At 41.0% G+C, this 18,642-nt stretch overlaps 1 long non-coding RNA gene across 1 annotated transcript; it reads right to left on the bottom strand.

Moving 5' to 3' along the window:
- Positions 1–4,856: 4,856 nt before the first annotated feature.
- Positions 4,857–11,578, bottom strand: LOC309653596. The gene is made up of 3 exons (XR_014259263.1): positions 11,390–11,578; positions 8,679–8,749; positions 4,857–6,758 (listed from the first exon to the last, which is right to left on the bottom strand). It is a non-coding gene; the product is annotated as an uncharacterized lncRNA (long non-coding RNA).
- Positions 11,579–18,642: the final 7,064 nt, after the last annotated feature.

Raw genomic sequence — 18,642 nt, 5'->3', positions numbered from 1 at the left:
GCCCTGCGCCAGAAAATATGAAAACTAAAATCAAAACAAAAAACAAATTACCAAAATCTGCCCAAGATGTGAGGGGATAAATTCCTCCCCCAGGGTGCCCGCCTGTGCTCATGTATGGTCCCCTCGTGCTGGCGTCCCCAGCCACCAGCAGTGAGTGACACTGTCCTGTCCCTGTGCTCCCTGTCCGGCCGCGTGCAGGGGCCCAAAGAGTTCTGAGCAATAGTTACTCGCTGGGCACAGTTCCTCATCCATCAATTCACCACTAACTTCTGTGGCTCCCAGAAGGACAGAAAGCCGCCTTTCCAGCCCCACCCCTGGCTTGGAGTCCAGCCACTAAGGGTCCAGCTTCTCTGAGGGCTAATGGCCAGCGGAGTCTGGCAGCTGTTGTGGGTTCTGTGCACCCAAAGGGGGTTGGGGCCGTGACCTGTTCTTCAGCCTCACGGCCAACACCAGCGGATGACTCCCTGCCTCCGCCTGCAGCTCGGCCGGCAGGTCCGGGAAGGAGCGACCGCGGGGTGGGCGGAGCACACGGCAGGGCTCCTGGGTGGGGCGGCGATCGCGGCTGGGCCCAACCCCCCATCCCCGCACGAGCTCCTGGCCCACTCGCTGACGTCGCAGGTGCTGGATGCGTGGCGGGAGCCCTGGAGGCGGCGAGGAGAGGAGCGGGGCGGCCTACAGGACCAGGAGACGGTCCCGCTCCTCCGGGCTCAGGGGAAGCGGCAGTCATGGGAGCACCACGGGCGGTACAGCAGCTCCTCGGCCCGGCAGAGGGCTTCCCGCCGGCCGGGCTCAGCCCAGCGGGGCCGGAACCGCACCCGCTTCCCTCCCTCGGCGCACACCCCGGCCCGGGGTCTCAGCCGCCGCCGCGGGAACTTGGGGTCGGAGGACGGAGAGAAGGGGCGCGATCCCAGCATCTCCTCTGGCCCCTGGAGGCTACCTCTTCCGCCGCAGACAGGGGCCTGTCCCTGAGCTTGGCGGCGGGGCCCAGGGCCTCAGAGGCGCCAGTGCCCTGGCCCCTCCCCATGCAGAGGACCCGGTGCTCCTTTTGAAATGTATAGAAATTCCAAATTACTCTGTTGTGTAACAAGAAATAACATAGTGTTGTAGATCAGTTGTATTTCAACAGCCAACCAACAAGCAAACAAACTCATCCAATAACAGTCTGATTTGTGGTCGCCAGAGGCAGGGCGTGGGAAGAGGTGGGACTGGATAAAGGTGGCCCAAACTGCAAGCGTCCAGCCATAAGAGAGATGAAGTACTAGGGATGCAACATAGCACATGATAAAGATAATTAACACTGCTGTCTCCTATACATAAAAGTGGTTAAGAGAATAAATTCTAAGGGTTCCCATCACAAGAAAAACACCTTTTTCTATTTCTCTAATTTTGTGTCTATATGAGATGTTGAATGTTCGCTAAATTTAGTGTGATAATCATTTCATAACATATGTAAGTCAAATCATTATACACTGTAAAGTTACACTGTGCTCTATGTCAGTTATATCTCAGTAAAACTAGAAGAAGATAAATGAATAAATAAAATGTTGCCCCACTGAATCTCGAATAAAATGGATGCTAAATGTATTTTAATAGGCATGTGCAGCAGTTTTTGTATTCTAATAAAAAACATTATTGATTTTCAAAAGTGTATTTTGTAATTGAACAATTAATTTAAAAATACTCATTTCATAATATTTTGAACAATTATCTTGGCTGTTAGAAATGGAAATCTATCTTTATTCTTCCCAAATCTTGCTTGCAGAATAGCTTTTCAAAGGTTCAGAATTTTGTAAAACATTTTTTAATAACCCAGTCTTTTTGACAATTTTTGGCCTTCCTAAGTTCTATAATGACACTGTTATAAATCTCAATTTTATTTTATCAAGTGGCAACTTTTCTTTGTAAATTAGTAGCAAACATTTTGTACTTACACGATTTGTAAACCCTTATGTATAGTTGATTTTTAATATCAGAAATTTTATTTTGCAGTATATTTGAATTGACTGCGTTATTATGTAGAGTTCTATGAAGATAGGAACATTGTAATATTTACAACTTAGTCCTCATAACAAGCCAAGTTCTGAAATCCTGGAAGCTTTCAGTAAATATTTGTTAGTAATTGAAAATTTGATACATTAATGAATAAGGTAACTTAGATGCTCTTTCTCCTGATGACACATTTATGCCATTGATTCCAGACTCATATTTTCTCTTTAGGATCAGATGGATGCTATATGCTCTCTCCCTTGCTTGCATGTTTGTGTGTGTGCGTGTGCATGTACACAGACAGGAACACAGACACACAAAGGTTGCAGGCAACATCCCATGCTTTAGAGACCCCTACAATACCATGCTTTCACCCATTAGACGTCAGTGGACTTTAGGGTTATAATGAATGTTTTTAGGCCAACAAAGTAAAAGCAATTTATCTGAAGAGGAGAGCCAGACCGTATCATGCAGCCCCTACCCTCTCCAAATCTGAAAATGGAACGCTCCATGTCTGCAATGATTTATTTTATTTTATCTTACCTTATTTTATTTATTGGGGTATAGTTGTTTTACATTTTTGTGTTTATGGAATGATCTTCCAACTTCTCGGTCCTGACATATCTATCTGTTCTTGGTGGGGAAAAAAACATTTTGGCTAAAAAATACTGATGAAGGAATAAACCCCGGCCTGATTGAGCTCTTGGGATTTTCATGGCAGGGTCCACAAATTCTCCAGGACTAGGACTCTTGTGAAAAATTAAATTTATTTATAATTCAATTTTAAGTTATGAGGGGCACATTAAGTGAAAACATAAAAGGAATAAAATAATTGAAGCCCCAGATTTTACAGTGTTTCGAGAGAGAGGGCTTCTCACCTTGTGAGTTCATCAGTGTGAATAAAAGTTAAGGCTCTGCTGAAGTGTGTCCCACATTTATCACATTAAGGTTTCTCTCCAGTGTGAGTTTCCGGTGTATTTAAATGTGAGGCTCCAGCTAAACTATCTTCCACATTTATAACCTATATAGGGGTTCACTTCAGGGTGAGTTTTCTCATGTCATCTAAGGTTACAGCATTGCCTGAACGCCTTCCCACATTGATGAGACCTGCATGGTTTCACTCCAGTATAAATTAGCTTATGTGAATTCCATGATGAATAAAGGCTGAAGGCTCTTCCGAATTGATTGCAAGCATAGGGTTTCTGTCCTGTGAGAAGCCACTCATGTGGCGTGAAAGTTCAGTTCTATGTGAATCGCCTCATATTTGTTACATTCAGTGGGCTCTTCTCCAGTGTGAAGTCTCTGCTACTGATAAGGAAAGGAAAGACTGTTAAAAGTTTGCTCACATAAAATTCATTTCTTTAGTTCTCTACACATGAATTCTAGGATGCTCCCTCAGTGATGGTCTCCACTAACTACCCCCCATGTTACTGACATTCACAGAGTCTCACTTTGCTGAATTCACATAGATTTTTCTATTTCGTAGCCTCTCACTGCCATTGTTTTCTGATTAACTTTTAGGTCTTCTTTGTTTTTCAAACACTATATACATGAGTTACATTTAAGCAACTGCCCTTTTGAAACTCAAGGTACAGTTTGCCTTTGGGACAATATGGTTCCAAATGCAAAGTATTCAAAAACCTCTGTGGGGCCAGCGTTTAAGTCCACTTTCAGTCAGGTGGTTGTGCTGAATTCCTCTTACCCTAAGATCATGTCTCTAATGTGGACAGCGGGGTTCATCCCCATAAACTTACTGTTGACCTTCAGCTAAATGGGTTCTTCTTGAAGCTACCGTCTGTGAACATGTTTAAAATATTGATCTTTAACACAGAGAAAAGGTATGAAATGGAGGAATATACCAGTAATTGGAAACATATTATAGGATATTGACAATTAGAATATATCTTTAAGGGTAAAACAAACGAAAAATAAAATGGGTGGGATGTTGGCGAGATCAAGATGAGGAAAAGCGCCGAAAGGGAGGGACTGAAACAGTGGGTGCTGTGTTGAAGTTTAGCACCAGTAACAACAGAGCCATCGTTTCCTCTAAGGCCAAGGAATATGCAGAAGGTTAGATTAATAAGATTGATACGTTCACAGAATTGTGGCACTATTGGAGGGATTGTTCTACATTGACTTCAACAAGATTCCAGAGACATTTCACTCAAAGAAACCTGCAATTGACATTACCCCAATTCTGGATGAAGTTCACAGTCACCTGACTTGAAAGTCACTGATTCCTAAAAACATGCTGGACATTCTGGTTCAGGCTGCCCCATGTCCCCAAATGTCCAGAGGTGATGGTTGAGGGCGACAGTACTGAGAAAAGGCAGCTGTGTGTATCGAAAGCTCAAACCCTGTTTGATGTCAAGTCCAATGTTCTTCTGGGCTGACTTGGCGTATGTTTTTCAGATGCATCACAGAACTGGGCACACTCTGAATACAGAGTGACTTTCATGATAAAGGAGCATCACATGCAGGGTGGTGTGAAATAACCTGCACAGTCCACAACAGAATGTTAATTGTGAGCTGACTGGCAATTCAAAAATGTGTACTTGGGAATTCATAAATATCCCTTCTCCCCAATGCTTTCAGTTAAATCTACAGACTTAGCACAAGGCAGGCAATATACATGTTCCTCCACTTATCAGCAGTGACTACAGGCAAAGTATTCCCCAATAAAAAACTCCCTGTTCTCATGTGGAAAATACTTTAATAACCTCTCAAGAGAGTTGAGTGATTAAATGAGTTGACATGACATGTCTGAACATAACAAAACCCAATAAATAAAAGCTACACGTGAATTAGTCATTAAAAAGTCAGACAGCCTTGATGCAATGTCCACCATTTTGTGTGCGTGAACAGAGTGTATATCAAACTTGGGGTCCGCAGTTGCTGCCTCCTTAACCTCGACACATACCATGCATTCATGACCAGATATGAGGACAGACGGGCTCAACTTCACAAGCCAGTGGTCTCGGGGCTGCCAAACGATAAGATGATCCCCGACTGACCTTTCCTGTGGGTTGAGGTCCCTCTTTCCCTCCTCGTTTCCTGGGACCTCACCACTTTGACTATCATTGTGTCTCCTGTAGCTTCCTCCTGTCTTCCCTGCTCACAGACTAATAGGAGACTCTCGATGGTTCAGGCCTCTCCAGAGCTTCAAATATGGCCTTAGTATCCTAAGTTTTCCTCTACCTACTATATCCTCCTCAATGCACCAATTAAGGGAAAAATGCTTTCTGTAAAGTGCTTCCAGTTTCTGAACAAAGTTACCTATACAGGGGGAAAATGGCTGGTTTGGAACAAGAATGAAGGGGAGTATTTTGTTTTGACTTTTTAGAGTTTTCAAAATTGTCAATTGTATTCTGAGAAAACAGATTAAAAATTGGATTAAAAAAAAAAAAAAAAAGCAAAATTGGCTCCACTCTGCCCTCTGGGCCAGTCCTGCTGAAGGGTTTCTTCTCTTTCTCCTGCCCCCTCAGCCCTGCACAGCCCTCTAGCCAGCACCTCTGACCCTGGACGTATTGAACTTACCCGTCCACACACCTCCTCCCCTACCAGGCCTTGAACTTCTGCTCTTGCTCATCCCTCCACTTGTGTCCATCACATGACAGAGCTCACTGCATCGCAGACTCGCTTATGGAGTGAGTCACAGCCTCGTCAAGACCATGGCTGAGGGGAGAGAAATATAACCTCTCATGTGCCCTCTTTACCATCACTGCCTTCATGGAGTCTGGAGCACGTCGGTGTAAATGTTGGAAAGGAGAAGGTTGCTGTATTAGCGCTTGCCCTACTCCACGATCCTCACAGAGATGCCAGATGACAGGACTAGTGCTCAGAGCCTTGACTCCCTCCTGGATACACTTAGAGCACTCACTTCAAGTGGTGGAAACAGAGTTACCGTTTCAGGAGAAAAAGCAAGTCCCCACTCACTTGGGGACAAATTGCCAAGAACTCAGCTGCTAGTATTCTCTCTCAGAGACACTGTTTACTCTAAGCAGGCAAATCGAAGGAAAGAGAAGAAAACCATGAGACTTGAATCCTACCTAGAGTTTTCAGACTTTCTGAGGTGATGAAATGTTCTGGTATTAGTGCCGATGGTTGCACAATTTTGTGAATAGACTATAAAGCACTAAATTCTACACTTTTCAAAGGGTGAATTTTATGGTACGTGAATTATGTCTCAACTTAAAAAATGGTGATTAATAAATGTGTTTTTTAAATAATATGGGAAACATTATCATGAGTTTTATTTGCTTCCTGTCATACTAAGCTCTGTATATATGAAAAAAGACACCCCCCCAAATGAGAACAGACACTATTTACTCAGAACTTGTCTATAGAGCACGGGAGTCAGCCAACACCCCTCACATCAGGCTGAGACTCAGGCACACATAAGAGTGGGGACACTTTCTGGTGGCAAAAAAAGGAAGGCATGTCCTGCCCAGAGCTTGTGATGGGGGAGGCTGGAGACAAGCTGATAGGAAGAGGGGCGTCCTAAGTGATTACTTAGGGGAATATATTTGGCTTTCCCCGCATTTGGTTCTACATGGAAAAGACTGAAAATGACGAAGCTGTGAGTCACTGGCCAAGTCCTGACCCTTGGGGCCTATTGTTGCAGAGGTTGAAGTCTGGTTTTCCAGATTGGTTGTTGCAGGGTGTGGGGCAGGGCCTTGTGGCTGGAGGGAGACGTTGCCAGACTTCCAGGAGGATTTAGAAAATTCTGCATCCCAAAACCGTCCTTCATCATCTTCAGTCAATCAGATCCTCTGTGGATAGATAAACTTGAATCAATGTTTTCAAAATTAACTGCAAACAGAATTGGAAATGACTAATGTACAATATAATGACATATTAAAAGGCAAATATCAATAGAAGAATCTAACACACACACACACACATACGATAAAAAGAACTATCAGCTAAAAGAGAATCCTCTCACCAAAGCCCAAATTTATACATCTGGAAATTAAAAAAAAAAAAAAAAAACTTTAGATAATTTGGGAGTTGGAATGGAAATAGAAGCTTTAAAATAACTATAATTGAAGGACAATCATACAAGGGTACTACATATCAACCCATGGGATTTAGCCAAAGTAGTAACCAAAGAAAAATTTATAACCATAAATAAACATGCAAGATCATAAGAAAGAATGAAAATAAATGAAGTTAGCTTTCAGTTCAAGATGCTAGATTAAAGACCGATATAATAAACCTAAGAAATAAAGGAATGAATAAGATTAAAAGCAGAAAATAATAAAAGAGAAAAAACCTTATTTGCTAAATCTAAATTAAAAAGACCAACACAAAAGACAAAACTTTGGCAAATACGGTTTAAAATAAAAAGAACAAAATTAAAATATGTTAAAAAAATTAAAAGGAATAGATGCCTACACAGGAGTTTTTTTAACTATAAAAAGATAGGCACAAAAAAATCTAAAAACCCACATGAAATGGGCAATTTTCTAGGAAAATATAAATTCTCCAAATGGGCAAAAAAAAAAAAAAAAAAAAAAAAGGTAGAAACTCTGAACAAACTAATCAATAGTCATGAAAAACCTTAAATTAAGAGTGAAAGATTTCTCCTCCAAAGAGGCTACAGGCAGAAAGAGTTTCCTGAAGGAACTGTTCCAAGCCTTCATAGAACAGATTATTCACATCCTAAACACACTGTTGAAGAAAATAGAAACAAATGGGAGGCACTCATTTTACAAAACTAGCATGATTCTATATCAAAACCAGAAAAGGATAGCACAAGAAAAGACAACTATGGCCTAGTCCCACATGAACTCAGATGCAGAAATCCCATTTAAAAAAAAAATGCGTAAACTTAAAGCAGCAGAATATTAAACATTAAATCAATAGGTTTTATTTCATGAATTGCAGAACAGTAAAAGTGAGGAAATCTAACACAGTTCATTATATTAACAAGTGAGAGGAGAAAAAAATATAATTTCAATAGATACAGAAAAAACACTGGTAAAATCCAATGCATTTTTTTAGATATAATTCACATACTATAAAATTCACCATTTGAATGAACAATTCAGTGGTTTTAGTAGATTCACAAAGTTATGCAACCATAACCACTATCTAATTCCAGAACATTTTCATCACCTCAAAAAGAAACCCCATTAGCGGTCATTCCCCAATCTCTCCTCTCCAGACCATTGTCTGGCAACCACTAATCTACTTTTTGTCTCTGTGGATTTGCCTGTTCTTGTTATTCAAATATGAACACATTGCATCCAGCTTCGTTTACTTAGCATTAGTGTTTTCAAGGTTCTTCCATGTTGTATCATGTATCAGTACTTCATTCCTTTTCATGGCTGAATAATATACCACTGTATGGATATACCACTTTTATTTATCCATTTGTCTGTTGATGGACATGTGGGTTGTTTCCACTTAGCTATTATGGATAATGCTGTTATGAACATTTATGTGCAAGTCTTTGTATAAGCGTATGCTTTCAATTCTCTTGGCATTATATCTACAAATGGAACAGTTTAATTCACATTTATGATTACAATGATTAGAAAACCAGATATAAAGTATACATCAAATATCATATTTGATGAGACATTAGATGCAATCCAATTAATTTTAGTCTAATCTATAAGGCTTTAATTTTTCATATAAATAGAACGCAAGAGGTTGCACAACAGCACATGTTTATCGAAACTCACAGAAATGAAGTTCTGCATCCTGTCTATGCCAGTGGTTACAAGAAAGAGTGCACATGCAAAAACTCATAGAACTATAAAACAAAAGAAGTGAATTTTATTGTAAATTAAAAATTTTTTTTAAATAGCAGCAGAAAAACTTTCATATAACTGTCAGCAAAAAAGAGTCAATTTTGCTGTATATAAATTATACCTCAATATCCCTAGCCATTAAAAAAAGAAAAGATTCTAATTTTAAAAGAATGATCATAATATAATTTGTCTAAAGAATAAGGGTGTAGGGACTTCCCTGGTGGCGCAGTGGTTGAGAGTCTACCTGCCAATGCAGGGGACGCGGGTTCGAGCCCTGGTCTGGGAGGATCCCACATGCCGCGGAGCAACTGGGCCCGTGAGCCACAATTACTGAGCTTGCGCGTCTGGAGCCTGTGCTCGGCAACGAGAGGCCGCGATGGTGAGAGGCCCGCGCACCGCGATGAAGAGTGGCCCCCACTCGCCGCAACTAGAGAAAGCCCTTGCACAGAAACGAAGACCCAACACAGCCATACATACATACATACAAAAAAAAAAAGAATGTAAGCAGACAAGAATAGCATTAAAAAAAAATTTTTTTTTTAAATAGCAGCAGAAAAACTTTCATATAACCGTCAGCTAAAAAGAGTCAATTTTGCTGTATATAAATTATACCTCAGTATCCCTAGCCATTAAAAAAAGAAAAGATTCTAATTTTAAAAGAATGATCATAATATAATTTGTCTAAAGAATAAGGGTGTAGGGACTTCCCTGGTGGCGCAGTGGTTAAGAGTACACCTGCTAATGCAGGGCACACAGGCTCGAGCCCTGGTCCGGGAAGATCCCACAAGCCACGGAGCAGCTAAGCCTGTGCACCACAGCTACAGAGCCTGCGCTCTACAGCCCGCAAGCCACAGCTACTGAGCCCACATGCCACAGCTAGTGAGGCTCGCGCACCTAGAGCCCGTGCTCCGCAACGAAGAGTAGCCCCCACTCGCCGCAACTAGAGAAAGCCTGCGCGCAGCAACGAAGACCCAACGCAGCCAAAATTAATTAATTAATTAATTAATTTAAGAAAGAAAGAATAAGGGAGTAAATTTCATTAGTGGTATGAAAATTACCTGTGATATAATTTTTAAAGTAGGCTGTAAGACATATATGTACTTATATGTCTATATCTTATCTCTGCATATTGGGATTATAGAGCTTTTTTCTCTTTGTTTATCTGTATTTTTTCCTACAATGAATACATATAATTTTGTAACAAATAATCATTTTTTTCAGTGTTGGGTGGATGGGCACTGACCCGACGGTAGAGACTCAGGATAGCATCTCCTCTCACCTTGGCCCTGCTGCCCGAGCCCAGACTCCAAGGGGGAGCCTTGGCAGCAGCCCAAGGGTGTGCAGGAGGTGGGGGTTCCTGTGGTACCAAAGAAGGAAAAGTGGTTATAGGGTCCTGAAAGCAATGTGTCGCTGAGTATGTGATCACTGGGTCACCACAGGCATGTGTGAGAGAGTTTGCCAAAATGAATATAGCTCTTAGGAGGCCCCACCAGGCACTGTCAAAGATTACCTTCCCAGCACACTAGAAAGCAATCTCTGCCAGCAAATTGGTCGCTGTCAAATTATTTATAGGAGATTGGTTCACATACTCAAAATGATATGAATACTTCTAATTATATCCATATATGACAAACGTCAGTACAAGTTATTCTGAAGGTTCATGCTGCCGAATGTCTTGCTCTAACAAAGAGGAGGTAGCTGCAGCATCAGCACATCAGCCCCTATATAAGCACGAAGGAGCCCTCCTGCTTCATCTCCACCAAGAACCCAGAGGTAAGTGATGGGGGCCTTGGGACCTGAAGGACTCCGGGGGCAGAAACAGCTTACCCCGTGGCCCATCTCTGAGCATGAGACTGTTCCTCCCAACTTTGACTTTTATTTTCATACAGCCAAGTTTCAGACCAGGGAAATACTTTAATTCTGTAACTACCTTACTGGAATTTCAGAGCTTCACTAATAAGAAACTTGTTGTTTTACAGTGTTAGACGCTTCTGAACCTGCATCTTCATTTGGAAGCCAGAGGTAAGAATCTGCTTTATTCATTCATTGATGACAGAGGGGATTCATTTAGGCTAACGAAGCTGGGGGCAGCTCTTCACTGTACACCATTTCCATATTTTTGCAGTTATGTAAATAGATTGTGCTTCTAAACGTCTGCTTATAAATGCTGGGAAATCATTTTTTCAGAATGTCTTATTCTCAGAGACCACCCTCACCTGAATTCCAGGATTAAAGGACCATTTAGGAAAGAATGAATTTTGACAGTGAGTTCTCAGCTGCACTTAGAACTGTCCAGGGGCAATGGACTATTCCATGCCAACCTCCCCCTCCTGACAAGCATTGAATACTTATACATTTTACCAATAATTTTTAAATACCCAGAAAAATTCTTAATCTAAAAATGTAAACAAAAACAAACATCTTGTTAAAACCATAGTATTTTAGCTACCTTTTCATGATTCACTGTAGTTTTTAGAAAGGTTTGTTATTGTTCGTTTAAAAAATCACAAGTATTACACCCACAGAGGGCTAAATATCATACCTAATTTAGAAGAGATCCTGGCCCTCCCCCCAAGTAATTCACTGCCTGAGAGCAAAGGGAAGACCCAACCGAAGTAACACACCAACACTGAGAGACATACCTATCGACGGAGGACAATGGCTCACATACATGCGATGAACTCTTAAATTTTTGTCTCTTTTCTTTTTCTGGACGGAAAGAAAAGAAGCCTGTGGAATTTATGTGGGATGAAGAAACTTCTTCGTGCTGAAGCTCTCATTTCTCTGTGGTTAGATCTGTTAACTGACAGTTGAAATCTCTCATGCCAAAAGAAGAATGTTAAAAGAGATTTTGGAATTAAGGCAATGCTAAGTCTCTTGGTAACAAGCCAAATGACAAAAAAAACCAAAAAACCTAGAATGATAAGAATTTATTATGGGTTTTTTTAATGACCCACCAAGAGATATAACACCAAATATTAACATTAAGTAGACATTAAAAATAATTATTTGGCTTGTGAGAGAAAAAATGGCCATCTAAAAGGCAAAGATGTTTTCAATAGCTTGGAAGATATCAATCTCCATTTGCACAAAACAAACCTTCCCTCCTAACTCTATGACTGTCCTAGCAAATGGCAGATGCAAACATTATGCAGAAGGAAAAGTGGGGATTAAAGAATGACAGTTGCTATAAAACAATCCATCAACAACAGTCTTAGCTATAGATATTGTTACAGTTTAGAGAATAAAACATGCAAGGATTCCGTTCTCACTCAGTTGTAGATGCCCTAGCCCTGAAGATCAAGATACACCATCTGGGAAGGAAATTTTCAAAGCCCTAAAAATGAAGCCTCAAACTGCAGTCTCATGCCAAACCAGCCCTGTGCTAGGGTTACTGTATGAGAACACTGGTGAGCAACAGCTTGGAAGAATAGTTACAGCCCAGGCAGGCGATGGAGCCTCAACATTTCTTTCATTTCAAATCCTAGCTCACATGCATAACTTCCGGTTTCTATTTCTCCTCTTCTTCATTTTTTCCCCAAGGCAAAATTCTCTCTAAATAAATCGCAGCCATGAGTGCGAGTTTGGACGGTGAGATGGCTGCTTTTGGCGAAGCTGCTCCCTACCTTCGAAAATCGGAAAAGGAGCGGATTGAAGCCCAAAACAGGCCCTTCAATGCTAAATCATCAGTCTTTGTGGCGGAGCCCAAGGAATCCTATGTGAAGAGCATCATACAAAGCAAAGAAGGAGGGAAAGTAACTGTAAAGACAGAACGTGGAGCAGTAAGTAAAAACGTAAGGAGAAAATACTCCCCGCTTTATTCCTCCACCTCTTCGCTTCAAGTTGAAGCCTTCGTTGCTCAGAATCTCTAAGCCTACTGCCAATACAGACACCCTTCTGGTCCATTAACAGACATCAGATTTGGAAGGTAGAAGAAATTCTCAGCAGTAACCTCATTTCTCCCTTTCCCAACTACCCAAAGGACTTTAAAGCCACTAGGCTTGGCCTCCAGCATTTCCCTTCAATTTCTCACTTCCCAGTCTAAATCCCCAAACTTCGGAGAAACAAAAACTAGCTTCTCCTATCAAAACAATTACTATCTACTTAGATAAACAATGTATTAATATCCCCATTACTGTCCCCCAAATTGAAGTTTCTTGTAATAAATGGCCAGGAAAATGAAAAATTAAACCCATTTAAGTAAAATGAAATAAACTGATAAATAAACCTGGGACAAGGAAATGTGGGAGGAAAAAAGTACTTTTTAAAGAGTAGTACGTATTCTAGCTCATCAGAGGAAACAGATTTTCTTACCATCAAACGCTAAGATGAATGTATTTTCATGCCTTTATTTAAAAGACACCGAATAATATAATGGAAAGTGTCCACAACTGTAGTCTTATAATTAAAGCAGATAAACATAAATCCTACCTCCAACCATTAATACAAACTTGTCTCTTACTTTACTTGCCAGACTCTGTCAGAGAAGACCAAGTCTTCCCCATGAACCCTCCCAAATACGACAAGGTTGAGGACATGGTCGTGATGACCCACCTGCACGAGCCAGCAGTGCTGTACAACCTCAAAGAGCGTTACGCAGCCTGGATGATCTGTGTGAGCGCCCTTCAACCTCTCTTTATTCCACCTATCTCTCCAAGTAAAAACAAATCCCACGCGTTGAATATTCTGATTTTCTCAGACCTGCTCGGGCCTCTTCTGTGTCACCGTCAACCCCTACAAGTGGCTGCCGGTGTACAACCCCGAGGTGGGGGCTGCCTACCGAGGCAAAAAGCGCCAGGAGGCCCCGCCCCGCATCTTCTCCGTCTCTGACAACACCTATCAGTTCATGATGACTGGTGAGTGAGTGATGCATCTATTTACAGAAATGTGGAAATAGAATCTTTAACGAACAAACAGACTTTGGGCTTTGATTACAATAATACATTGCAGCCACATGGGGCTTCATTGCTTTCAAGAAACTTTCAGAGCTGTAATATCACATATTCTTCCCTGCAGCCATTCTATAGATGAGTAAAGTGAAGCTCACTGAATTCATTGACCTACCCAAGCTAACCCAGCTGGTAGCCAGAAGCCTAGTTGAAATAATTAGTAGACCTCTGTAAACATATTTGTTGTTGCTTTCTCACATTTTTTACTTTCTGATTTGGACAGAAAAAAAGTTCAAGTAGATTTTTAAAAAATATCCACATCCACAGCAATCAAGGAAAATAGTTACCAGCCATAGCGGGAAAGCTTTGTGAATTCTTTATCTTTAAAAGACACAGCTAATATCACTAGCCTTTGGGGTAGAACAGGAGTAAAGAAAGAGCTATGACTTTCCTCTCAAAGATTTTGAAGCATTTTCCTACAAGAATAGAAGAAAATAGAAATCCCTCTTTCTTTGAAAATACTTTTTTTTAAGATTTTTTTTTTTTGACGTGGACCATTTTTTTTAAGTCTTTATTGAATTTGTCACAATATTGCTTCTGTTTTCTGTTTTGGTTTTTTGGCTGCGAGGCACATGGGATCTTAGCTCCCTGACCAGGGATCAAATCTGCAACCCCTGCGTTGGAAGGCAAAGTCTTAACTACTGGACCACCAGGGAAGTCCCGAAAATATTTTTTAAAAATTATATCAAAGTCTGTTATTCCTGTCTTATCAAAGCATAAACAAATGGCTTTGATGCGAACTGTAGGCCCAAATACAGCATGGAAACCTTTTATTGGCACACACCAAATGTGTTGCCTTTGGAAATATTCTAAATTCCTGAGTTTCCTGTTCTTCCATGAGATATTAGAAACTGGAGAAGATTTTGTTCCTTTTTGTTTTTTTTATTTGATTGTTTGTTTTTTTGCACTGTTTTTAAATTGTCTTTTAAAGGAGAAGAGGGAAGAGAAAGGGATAAAATAGGAATCTTCCATTATAAATTGGCCAGCAGTTCTACAAGGATATCATGCCAGGAAACTGTTGTTTAGTTGTCAGCAGAAGCTAGCTACCTTCCAGAAATTATCCAAATGTGGGCTCATTCCAGAGGTTTTAACACTTAGCAGTTGCATTTACACTGCTCTGTACACCACCACCCCTACAGAGGTCCCCACTCCCCCAAGTTTTGGGGCTGCTCCAAATTCAAGATTACTTATCTCCAAACATGATTTTTGTATAAAAACCACCCCAAACTGTGGCATTTGACGAGGTTAGAGACTAGAACATTGTTTTCTTATCTATGCTCCCACTAGATGTGATATGATCTTTCTTGTATTTTCTTCTATTGGAAAAAGAAATCAAGCTGAATATGTTCCAAAATCTGTCTCTACTTCTCTGAATAGAGCTTTGAAGTTCTCTAAAGTCTATATCCACATCTAAATGGCACCCAAATTAGCATCTATTTCTCTGAATAGATTTTTTTAGATTTGAGAATGCTCTAAAATCTGTATCAGTATAGAATTAAAGATTTAACAAATCAGAAAATTGGTATATATCCAACATATCAGTCATATAACTAGTGACAATTTTAATTTTTATTACTTAGAAACGTGTATAAAATAAAAAGGAAAATAAAAGTAAATGAACACCAACATTTACAGTTCCAGATCCCTTCTTTTTTTAGTATTACCAGCTGTCAAATTCATATGAAAAACCAGGAGGAGGCCAGGTAGCAGAAAAATATATAAACTGGAAGTCAAATAGACCTAAACATCTTGATAAGCTATGTAACTATTGGAAAAGTCACTTATTTCTCTCTGGGTTTGTTTCTTCATCTGTTAAATGAAACTTCAGAATTGTAGGATTCTTACTGAAGTAGTTACAGATGAAATTATATGATGCCTGGAATTTTCTTTAAAAGAACCAAGTGAGTTTAGGATGGGTGTACAGGTTATACAAAGTTGGCCAAATAATAACTGTTGAAACTGTATGATGGGTACATAGGAGCTCTTTATACATTATTGCCTCTACCTCTGTATACGTTTGAAACTTCCCATAGGTTTTAAAATTAATAATATTTTAAGAAGAAACAGATGATTCTTTGCCTCTCATTTTCATAAGTTTTACTCCAAGAGGCAAGTACTATCTGGGAGCTACACACAAAACCAAGATCACAGGCAACATCTTCAAAAGTTAAAAAGGATAAACTGATTAATCTTTACAGAGTCAATAATCTTTGTACTGAATGTGTACTATCTTTAAAAACTGATGGTCTTGATTTCTTTTTTACAGAACGTGAGAACCAGTCCATCCTGATCACGTATGTAATTTTTTTCTTCTTCTCTGGTTTGTGATGATCGTCTTAGATGTCGACAATGTGAGCTGTAGTTCTGATCTCTTCTCTGGTTTCTCTTTGACAGTGGAGAATCTGGGGCAGGAAAGACTGTGAACACGAAGCGTGTGATCCAGTACTTTGCAACAATTGCAGTTACTGGAGAGAAGAAGAAGGAGGAAACTGGCAAAATGCAAGTGGGTCTGACTGGCGTGTCAGAATCAAGACTGGCAGGGCGTGCAGGAAGCCCCAGATGTGAGGACTGTTCTTGCCTCTGCAGGGGACTCTGGAAGATCAAATCATCAGTGCCAACCCCCTGCTGGAGGCTTTTGGCAACGCCAAGACTGTGAGGAATGACAACTCCTCTCGCTTTGTGAGTCTCTGGGTCACAGAAGGGTGTTCTCAGGTCTTAAATGCCCAAAAAGGCATGTCTGAGTTATTAACTCAACCTCTTGTTACTCGTGTGCTAACAGTTTTGTATATAACATCATCTTTTTCACTTGCAAGGGTAAATTCATCAGGATCCACTTCGGTATCACAGGGAAACTGGCTTCTGCTGATATTGAAACATGTGAGTAACAGGACCATTGAAAATCAAACAGAGAAACAAGTGATGTCATTTGCAGGGATATTTTGCAACACTTGTTGAGCACTGAGCCTGCTGGCGGTGTTGCCCGTGAGCTAATGCCAAACTTATTCATAATCGCTGCGTGCTCTATTTACCTCAGTCTCAGACTGATGGCTCTATAACACATTCTGCAATTCCTGCCTCAGAAGCAACTATGACATTTTCTCCAGGAAAAACAGTAGGACTATCTATGGACTCCTATGAGTTATCTATAGGCTTACAATACATTTCTGTGATTTGCTCTTTTTTTTTTTTTTTTTTAAATTTATTTATTTATTTATTTATGGCTGTGTTGGGTCTTCGTTTCCGTGCGAGGGCTTTCTCTAGTTGCGGCAAGCGGGGGCCACTCTTCATCGCGGTGCGCGGGCCTCTCACTATCGCGGCCTCTCTTGTTGCGGAGCAAAGGCTCCAGATGCGCAGGCTCAGTAATTGTGGCTCAAGGGCCTAGTTCCTCCGCGGCATGTGGGATCTTCCCAGACCAGGGCTCGAACCCGTGTCTCCTGCACTGGCGGGCGGATTCTTAACCACTGCACCACCAGGGAAGCCCCCTGTGATTTGCTCTTGATCTGAACTTTTTTTTTTTTTTTTTTAATAAATTTATTTATTTATTTATTTATTTTTGGCTGTGTTGGGCCTTCGTTTCTGTGCAAGGGCTTTCTCTAGATGCGGCGAGCGGGGGCCACTCTTCATCGTGGTGCGCAGGCCTCTCACTGTCGCGGCCTCTCTTGTTGCGGAGCACAGGCTCCAGACGCGCAGGCTCAGTAGTTGTGGCTCACGGGCCCAGTTGCTCCACGGCATGTGGGATCTTCCCAGACCAGGGCTCGAACCCGTGTCCCCTGCATTGGCAGGCGGATTCTCAACCACTGCACCACCAGGGAAGCCCAATCTGAGCTTTGGTAGGTGTTTCCAAGGTAAGTCCCTCACCAAAGAATCTAAGGTGATCTGAGGAAGGAGGGGATACTAAGGATCAACTATAATACAGAGGTCGCAGGTCATCCATATGCAAAGTTGATTTTTACTAGAGCATGCATACTTCACTCTCTGCTCTTAGATGGTGAGAACCTTGGGTAATTGCCATACGTATTTGGAATTCTTACATGTAGTACCAACAGGATCCATCATCACGTTGAAATCTCAATGGAGCCGAACGTCATGTCCCCAATTTTAGCCAAAGACACTGCAGTTCATTTAATATCTCAGCAGCATTGATATTTTTTTCTAATTCAATGTCTATTTCCCTCTCTTTCCAGATCTTCTAGAAAAGTCTAGAGTTACTTTCCAGTTAAAGGCAGAAAGAAGCTACCATATTTTTTATCAGATCACTTCCAATAAGAAGGCAGATCTGATTGGTAAGGATGAACTTAAGTTCACAGACAAAAGTTAATATTTTTGTTAACAACTTCTAATGTAAAACATACACCCTGAATTCTATGTATCCAGAAATGCACCTGATCACCACCAACCCATATGACTATGCCTTCGTCAGTCAAGGGGAGATCACAGTCACTAGCATTGATGACCAAGAAGAGCTAATGGCCACTGATGTAAGACACACACTCACTTTTTAAAAATCCATTATGTATGGAAATGACAATAGCAACCACACTATAAGTGTGGTTACCTTAGAATATAGAGTAAATTCTCCAAAATATGTTAAGTCTCTTCTGCCCTAACTTTGTCCTGTCATTTCTCCTGGCAGAGTGCCATTGACATCCTGAGCTTTACTCCTGAGGAGAAAGTGTCCATCTACAAGCTCACAGGGGCTGTGATGCATTATGGAAACATGAAATTCAAGCAAAAGCAGCGTGAGGAGCAAGCGGAGCCAGATGGCACCGAAGGTACCAAATGAACCTCCATCTGGGTTTAAATTAGAGAATATGGCAAGAAAAAAAAAAGGTTATTCTAAACTCACATTTCCTTTGTAGCTGGACTTCTGAGGGGCAGGTACACATTTACACACACTGCATGATTTCCTCACCCTCTTTCCCTCCTCACATCTCCATATCTCCATC

Source organism: Balaenoptera physalus (genome assembly GCF_965194825.1).
Source record: "Balaenoptera physalus genome assembly, contig: HAP1_SCAFFOLD_643, whole genome shotgun sequence".
Lineage (NCBI taxonomy): Eukaryota > Metazoa > Chordata > Mammalia > Artiodactyla > Balaenopteridae > Balaenoptera > Balaenoptera physalus.
This window is presented reverse-complemented; position numbering and strand designations above follow the sequence as displayed.